Source organism: Anoplolepis gracilipes, chromosome 2 (assembly GCF_047496725.1).
Source record: "Anoplolepis gracilipes chromosome 2, ASM4749672v1, whole genome shotgun sequence".
NCBI classification, from domain to species: Eukaryota; Metazoa; Arthropoda; class Insecta; order Hymenoptera; family Formicidae; genus Anoplolepis; species Anoplolepis gracilipes.
In genome coordinates this window covers 7633497-7642584 of record NC_132971.1, presented here as the reverse complement: position 1 = coordinate 7642584, position 9088 = coordinate 7633497, and positions in this window count along the sequence as shown.

Below are 9088 nucleotides of genomic sequence, written 5' to 3'. Positions count from 1 at the left end.
GATATATATTATAGATAGATAGGTCTCATTAATAGATTATATATATATATATATATATATATACATATTCGTATAAAAAAAAAAATATTTTTTTAAGAAGATAAGTTTTGCAAGGTAATGGTAAAATAAATATATTGTTTTTTTTAACTGCCTGTTGCTGCTAATGCAAGATGCAGACTTTCCAATTTTCTCATCTTTGGTCACCGCACTGAAAGGCGTAAAGATCGCGGATCCAATACCATTAGAGATCTCGTACGCAACATATCCGCGCGCGGTGAACGCACGGGGCTAAAGTGCGGCAGGCGAGTTATGGGGATGTACTCCGTAGGGCGCGTCGGATGTGCCATGGGATCACCATAAGGAGGGATATTTCGTGAGGCCGTCTATACGTAGCTGACGCCATCGGTGCGACTGTATAGGACGCTCGTTTCGCCCGTTGGGAATTTCGACGGATCACCCGTTATATATCCGGGAGGGGTTACCGGGCGAACGACTGGAAAATAATTTGCCGTTCCCCCCGCTTTCTCTCTCTCGGGGGGAAAATGACCAGAGACGCGCGAATATACGCGAAAGAGACGCTTTTTTGGGGTTTTCGATGATTCCCTTGTAATTCCCCGCGTTTGTTATTTTTATACTTTTGTTGCCTGCCGTCGGGAATCTGCGCAAATACTTTACAAAAGTATGAAGTTCTCATGGCTGTAAAATAACGAATAAGAGTGTACGAGCACAAATGTATCTAAAAAATATATTGAACAGTAATGCGAAATAAGTCATGTTATATTAATATTGAAATTTAATATACAATATCATAAAGTTTATTTAATCTTACATTTTATCATATAACTTCTAATTATGTGACACTTTATTGTACACATATCTATATAAAAGAGCGTCTTCAGAGAAGATGACAATAGCTGTGCGCTGTTGTAGTTGGGAATAATTAAAGCCTCGAAGGGGTCTTGCAACACGCGCGTGATATCTTGTCGCCGCGATACCGAAGCGCGAGTTGTATGTAATCAGCGGTATTAGCTCCTGTCGTGATACGGTAATTTCCTGAATTGTCAAACGCGTTGACAGTTTGATACTGTTACACGCGCGCGCAACGTATAGATAACTGAACGTACAATATCGGGTAATGGAAAAAGCGTCGTTGTCAACGCTACGATTTGCATAATCGCGATGGTACTAACATTATCACTTAGTTTTATTATAATCTTATCGCATATCTTGTGGTTTGATGTTCTATAACATGTAAATTCAGAAAAAGATGATATAAAATTAAATATATAGGGCCTCTTTTTGTGTAATTATAAAATAAATAAAATAAAATGATTAATAAAATAAAATGATGGTCTAAATTGTATATTTTATATATAATGTAATAATGTAATACGTAAATAATAATGTAACACGTAATTACATCTATACGTTGCTGTGGAAAATCATGGAATTGAGAGATTCGTGAGGGATGACAGGATACTCATACGAGACGATCGGCATAGAGATATCGTAACATCCGTTTAATATCGGAAGAGCGAAGGGTGGATAGCAGTTGCTATAGCAGGCAGATTTTAATCCTTGTCGTAGCAAAAGAGGGAATGGAACGATGTTGAAGTGACTTGAAGTCTCTTCAGGCGAGATGCTTAATTCCACCCTGTTCTTCTGTAACCACCCTTTGGTGGCTTCTCCTCCCTTTTCTCTGTTTTGCACCCTCCAAAGGATGATCCTGCATTCTTTGATTCGTCGAATAGATCGAGAATTGCATTTAAATGCGCGTTAGTATCGTGAATCATGTGTCGACAAGTAAAATAATTGAAATTGATCGAGCAATGTGACGAGGAAGAATTTATTTCTCATTAAAGTTTATATTTTATGTTAATGAGGAAAAAGCAGCATGTGTTAAGCGTAAAAAGTATTTTGAATATTTTATGCATTTTTTAAAAATTATCTTCCAAATTTCTTGTGAGAAGAGTAAGCGTTAGATTAATTATTATATTATAATTGCCTGATATTTAGACAATTATTTACGATTGATATGATTGAAATGAGGATTCAATGGTATTTGAGTGAATTAGAAACGGGAGTCCGCAAAACGCGCGAAAGTAATTCCGAGCCGGGGCAGAAAGGATTCAAGGTGGTGCGTGATACGAAGAACAAGGACCCCGTGGAATATCCCGAAGGAATCAGACGGGATTTTGTCGTCTCGAAATCGTATATCATTTCAACCTAACCGCGAGACGTCCGTATCACTGTGTATAGCGATCTGGCGATAAGCATTTATTTCGCTTCGGCTAATTACGCGAATATCACACAAACCGCGCTGATGGACGAAAATGGATCATTAGTACAAATATCGATATATTTTAATCCACCACATTGTTTCCAATTACACGGAAGATCCCGCTTATTAAAAGCGGTCGTGCCTGTGTGTATTCCAATTTCCGTCATAATAAAATTAATTACATACCGACTTAATCGCGCGACTGAGCCGGATGCGTTAACATTTACATTCCATTACACGATAATCAAGTCAGAATATATCGATTATTGTGTATCTTCGCTCGCCAAACACACGTACAATCACACAATAGTTCATACACAAAGCTGTCAATACGTGCTGCTCAATTTCCTGATATATACAGAAATATCTTTTTAAAAAATATCTCTACGAGTTTATGCAAGAAATAGGTAGGAGGAGGAGAAGAAGAGATATAATAAATTCTAAGCAAATTACTGTAGAAAATGTATAAAAATAGTGTAATTAATTTTTTAACTAGTATAATTTTTTCAAATACATAAATTCCAACATATGTTACGTTAAAATAAATAAATCTTTATATTGTTGATATCTGACACATATATATATATATATATATTGATGTAACTCTATTATTTGTTTTGAAAAAAAAAATATATATATATACATATATATATTATATATTATATATATTTTGTAGCAGTTCTATTTGTAAATTATCGCCCGATCGCGAAAGAGGATAGATTTACCTGTATTATTATTTTGCGAGCTATCACTTACCGTCAGTATCGACACCAACGGGAAGAGGAAATCGATCCCACGGTGACAGAAATCGAATGATATCGAATCGCGCGGATGCGGGAAACGCAGAAACATTCGGTGACTAAACGTTTATAGGCACTTAGGGCAACTTTTCCTCGCGCACGCTATATGAATAAGTGATAAAGCCGCGGTAGGATGAGAGCGAGGTCCGTAGTATAAATTCCAGGAGGTTGTCCTGGCCCCGGGCTTCTCTCCCCAGGGTACACCACACCCTCAAAGCAGCAGCATAAGGGTTATACTTGATAGATACGGCCCGGCTAAGTGCTTATCGTATTTCGTTTAGACGCCACCACACTCGGAGTTACAACGATCGTCCTTGTGAACGCACCCTTAAGAGCATCGCGCGCTTAAAGCTCGCTCGAGCCTTGCTCGAACTCGACTTCCTCCATCTAAAATTTCGAGAGAGCAAGGAATAAAAATTCCCGCCACGAAGCAATTCTCCCAAATGCAAAAGCGATCTAAAACGTTCTACTTGCTTACAATAGCGAATAAAGTTAACGTTGCGTTTATTTTATAAACAGAGATCAATTTTTATAATTCCCAAAATGAAACAAATATATATGTATATATTAAAATTATATTATATATATATATATATAAAATTTTAATATTAAATAATATTATATATATTTTAATATTATACATTTGGTTAAATTATATAATTAATACGTCTTATATGTATATACAATATTTTGTTATTTTTAACGCGTTCGACAGAGCAGTAAGTTTGCAATAACATGCTTCGAAAAGTAACCTAACCGTAGACACGGTGATAAGAATGGAAAGAGCGAGAGGCATCGAGAAAGAAGGAGAAGAGCATCGTGGAAATCGAAGGCCGTCCTGGAACTCGTTAAATACGAGCTCGTGTTGCCTACAAATTTATTTCGGATTTGGCGCCGCGACAAGACAAAGGAAGAAAAATAAAACGGGACAGATCCGGGCAGAGATCGGGAATCAGAGAGAGAACAAGGCTGATCCGAGATCGAAGGTACATTATGGCATACGTATACCCTTTCGACGGTCGTATGGCGGCCTTAAGGGATAAAGCTTCCTCACCTTCGTTCTGAAAGAAGAGTCGCGTCTTTACGCGCGCGTTAGTTTTGGCGCCCGCTCTTACGGCTCACTGGGGGCCCCATTAAAATGCCTCGAATTGTTTACCGCCCGGCCCCCGCGCGCACTCGTACCACCTCGTAATATCCGCTGTGTAAGCTATCTATCCCTCCCTTCTTTCCCCTACCGGATGATATTCGTGAAAGTAAAATTCGAGACTTTTTGCAACAAAGCCTTTCGAATATGATAAATGCAGTTTTTTTTTGCATCTACTCGCAGTTTTAGTCACGTTAATAAAGGCTGTCTGAATTATTCCGTCGGCATATCGAATATATACGGATATCATGAAAAATTGACGACGATTTCGTGCGATCGGTCATCGATCGCGTCCATTAACGCGGCCAAAGTCGTGTTCGCGCGAATTTCCGAATTCCCTTTGCGCGTTACTTAAATCCACGGGCGAGTTCTATCAATTCTCGCTCGTACGGATCGCATAATGGCCGAAAGAGCTTATCGGTTATTAATGAAGTGAATAATGTCGCGTATTAGAGAGGGAGAGATTAATTGATCGTTCTAATGGATCGTTAGTCTCGTGCGAAATGAACGAAATTCACGCTTTTCAGCACCCAACGATCCTTCGATCGCGCTATCGATCACGACGATAAGAATTTACGAAGAAAAGAATCGTTAAAATTTTTTGCTTTAAAAATATCTTCACGATATTTGTCTTTTTGTACAATATTTGTATTATTTTGTAGAAATTTTGTATAATATATATGTAGGGAGAGACATAAATGAATTGAATTACGTAATTCGACTAACTGAGTCAATAATATTTTATCTTTATCCGCGCTTACTTCCCACGTTGCGCGATTTTCCGGTCTGAAAAGCCGGTTACTCTGAAAATCAGAGCCGAAGCCACGCCGTCATCGCGCGCCTCGTCTTTCCCGCCTCGTCTTTTCCGCTCGGGCTGATCGCGTATACACGCATGGTGGCTCGCTTTTGCTCAGGTTAACGCAAATGCGACGGGAACAAACAAACGGGGAATACAAATCTAGAGTGAAATGAACAATGCCCGGGAGAGTTACTGCTTGCTAATTGAAACCAACCCCCCGCGTACCTCTTCATCCCTGTGATGCTTCCTCTTTCCGCTTTCCTCACTCATTTTCCTTCTCTCTCTTTCTCTCTCTCTTTCTCTCTCGTCCTATCCTTTCCCCGTATCATTCTCCCTTCTGTTCCTCCAACCCTTCTTCTTTCCTTTTCACTCCTCTCTCCGATCCTCTTCGTTCTCCATCGCCTAATCGTCCCGCACAGATGCGTGCCGTGTTTTCTCTCTCTTTCTCTCTCTCTTCCTCTATTCGCGTATAAAAGCGTATAGTTTACTACAAAAGTTCGGCCTCGAGTTTAACAAAACGCCCATTGGCCCATTGCAGTGTACGATGCGTCGTTTACATACGTCGAATGAGCGGATGTATCGATCACGTCGTTCGGGATCATTCGCCTCCTACCTGTGCCGTCGTCAAAAGAACGTTCTAACGTGACTACATTGTGCTGATGGGCATTCTAATTGCTCGTTGGGGAGAGATTCATAGTTGTACGATTCGCGTATTACTCTACATTTACGGTCTCCTACCATTAACACAATAATGTGATAATAAAGTTCTAATTTAATAACAATTAATGGTTTAGTAATATTTGTTATTGATATAATTCCGGCGCTTATTTGAAATATATAAATGTATTAATATCAAAGATATTAAAAACGCATTACACGCATATTAATAATAATTATACAGTTCAACAAAAATTAATTTTTTGTTTGGGTAGAAGAAAAAGTAAATCATTTTCCGTAGGTTTTTTAAACGCTAGATACGATTTCCAAATTGCTTCATATTGCGAAATCAAACTGCAAATTTCTTAAAATTGTAATGTAGTAGAAAAATTTGAAGCCTACATTGTTTTTAATGCAAAACATTATGAAAAATACTTATTCTTTTTTTTTTTTTATTGAACTGTGTTCTTTACGATAGATGCAACAATAATTACGAACAATTTAAAACTACTTAATAATTTTCTAAAAAAATTATAAAAATATTAATTTATTTGACGGTTAAAATTTCCACATCTCGGTTACGATACTTAAAGAATCCTTTGCAACATATTACCAGAAGTCGTGATGTATACGCCGTTCTCTCGGAATGGGAAATAAATCTGCGTCCCGGAGTATTGGAGACGATTAGCCTAAATTCGGCGATTAGCCCAAATTCAGCGTGAATACTAACGAGAGGGCCGCTATATTAAACGGTCGTATAAACCAGATATTTACCTAGATATGAGCGTTCCTTATTTACCCGTTCGTTTGCGCGCAAAACGTACGTGCGAAAATTAACGCGCGCGAAGCTTATTCTATGCGCTTCTAAGGCTCCCATAGATTTCAGATATTTCCTGCGAGGGCTGCGAGCCTCGTAACGAAATTTCCTCTATGCAAGAAGTTTTCGTTTGGATGCCGAAAATAAACTCGACTAATTCTAAGACATAAGAGACGCTGCACGTGTATTTCATAGGTGTGCGTGTTAATCCCCAGTTAATTTTCGAGAGTAAATGTTTTAGGTTTACTATCGTATGCAGTAATTTGGGGATTTCTTTTACGCAGTGATTTAAATATTAATTATTTGAAAGGAATCTTTAGGACGTTCATTAGATAGTGGACTTACCATTTTGATGATTAATCGAATGCATCTACGAGTGTCGTCGAATATATATATATATATAATCTATGTATATATGTATATACAAGTAATGATTGGATTTAATAAACGTCACTTCGCGCCAGGTGAGCGATAAAAACTGATGGAAATTGCGAATTGCGAGCCGCGGGAAGATACGCGCTTTTATTGAAATCGATAATCGATGCGAAAACAATCGGCGCTCGATCGAAATTTGTTATGCGAGACGTCAAACGCGGGCGCAATTCAACCGGCACAGCGTGACATAGATCGTTTTCGCGAACGTTATCGCCGATGACGCGCGCATGAGTGCGCGTGCGAAAACGAGTTGCTAATCCAGCGCTCGTATAGCCGCGAAATACCAGGTAAATTTGAGGAAAATAATAGCCGCGATCGTAACCGATAAGCGACGTGTCAATCTCTGCTCTGATTCGTATGATATCGCTTTCATCAAACCTTCGCTTCGAATTACATTTAAAAATTGCAATAAAATTCGTGAATGTTTAATCTAGAAATTTTAGTAATATATATATATATATATATATATATATATAAGCAAGTCTAGATGAGAAATATTAAAGATAGCTAAATATATACAATATTTATTTATATTTTTCAAAGATAGAGATATGTGCAAGTGCTTGACAATTCAAGAACAATAATTATCTATAATAAATATCTATCTAATCAAGATTAAATATAATATCGCATACAAATGCATACAACATATATCCTTCTTTGAACTTTTCTCTCTTCACTCTCCTGTTTTGTCTGGCAATGAGAGGAAACCAAAGATCATCGAGACTAATTCCAAAGGAGGTATCGCTTTCCTTCGTGGAAAATCGCACGAGCGTCACGCTCGAGGAAATCGAGACGTCTTCGTCGTGATGTCTTCGCAAACACACAGCCAACGGGAAAGAACGAATGGGAACAAGCCCGTCATCACAGGAAAAGGCGAGTCGAGATTACCAGCGAGCTTCGTTTTCCCTCCTTTCGTCCTCCCTCTCACTCCCCCCCCCTTCCCTCCTCCCGAACCTCTCTCGCATTCAAACGTGAAGTTATCAGGGCTAATTTTCCGCCTTTGTCGCGCCCCTCGGTAGCCACCAGCCAGCTGGTTCATTATTCGCATCTAGCGACCACTGTTTTTAATAACCTAATGGCGCTCTTATGCGGTACATTATATCGCCGCTCTTGCCTTCCGCCCGCTTCCTCCATCCTTTCCCGGGCGCCAACCTTCGTTGTTTTTTCGTTAGCCCGTTCCTTTATTCGCGATCTCTCCTCGACGAAACGACAAAAATAACCGATTCTCCTACCGTTTTGCCCTATAACGAATACGATGGCTCTCTCAGACTCGCATTCTATCGGGAGAAATTACGGCGAGCGAGCGACCCTCCTCGGAAATCTTTCCCCGGTTTCCCCTTCACATTCGTGCGATCACCGAAGGACGAAACGATCGCTTAAGTCTTTATTCCTTTCGCTTCTGCTGAATGGCGATTCTTCGCGGTTTTTGTTCCAGAGAGACGAGGGGAGCTTGCGAACGGCACGAATTATCGGGTACGAATGAAAATGAAGACACTCGAGTGATTGTCTCCGGCAATCGCGTGCGATTAATATCTCTTTTTGAGTGATTAATTACTATGTTGGGACGCATGAATGCGCTGACAAGCAGAAATTAATTCTCTCGAAGATCGTTTATTCCCTTGATATAAGATATCGCGGGGCGAGCACGCAGATATAATCGTCGCGGCAAATTTTTCCGCCGAATTTTCCGATTACGCAAGAAGGATTTCTCTCTCACGTGCTTCGGGCGAAGGGGTCGAACGAGACGCAGAGCTCTCGCGGCTGATTACGATTCAGAATGCGAAGGGCGGTGATATTTTACCTCTTTTTCGAGGCTTTACGATCGGACGTTTTTAATTTCCCGCCGCGCGTTCCAAGGAGAGGCCCAGGCCGAATGCAAATTGTGACAGGAAAGTTATGCGCGGCCGTGAAATTAATGTCTTCCCGAGATCGCGACTTAATAGCCCGTTACATACTCCGGGCGCCACATACATATACGCGTGCGCAATTCGCGAACAAATTTATGAAGTGACGAACTCTCTCTCTCTCTCTCTCTCTTTCTCTTTCTCTCTCTTGCACGCGCTCACTAAATTAAATTCGGCTTGCCCCATTTCTTCGACTTGTGTAAATTGTTGAACAATTGATCGCCGATATTTCCACTTAAGTCTCCAAC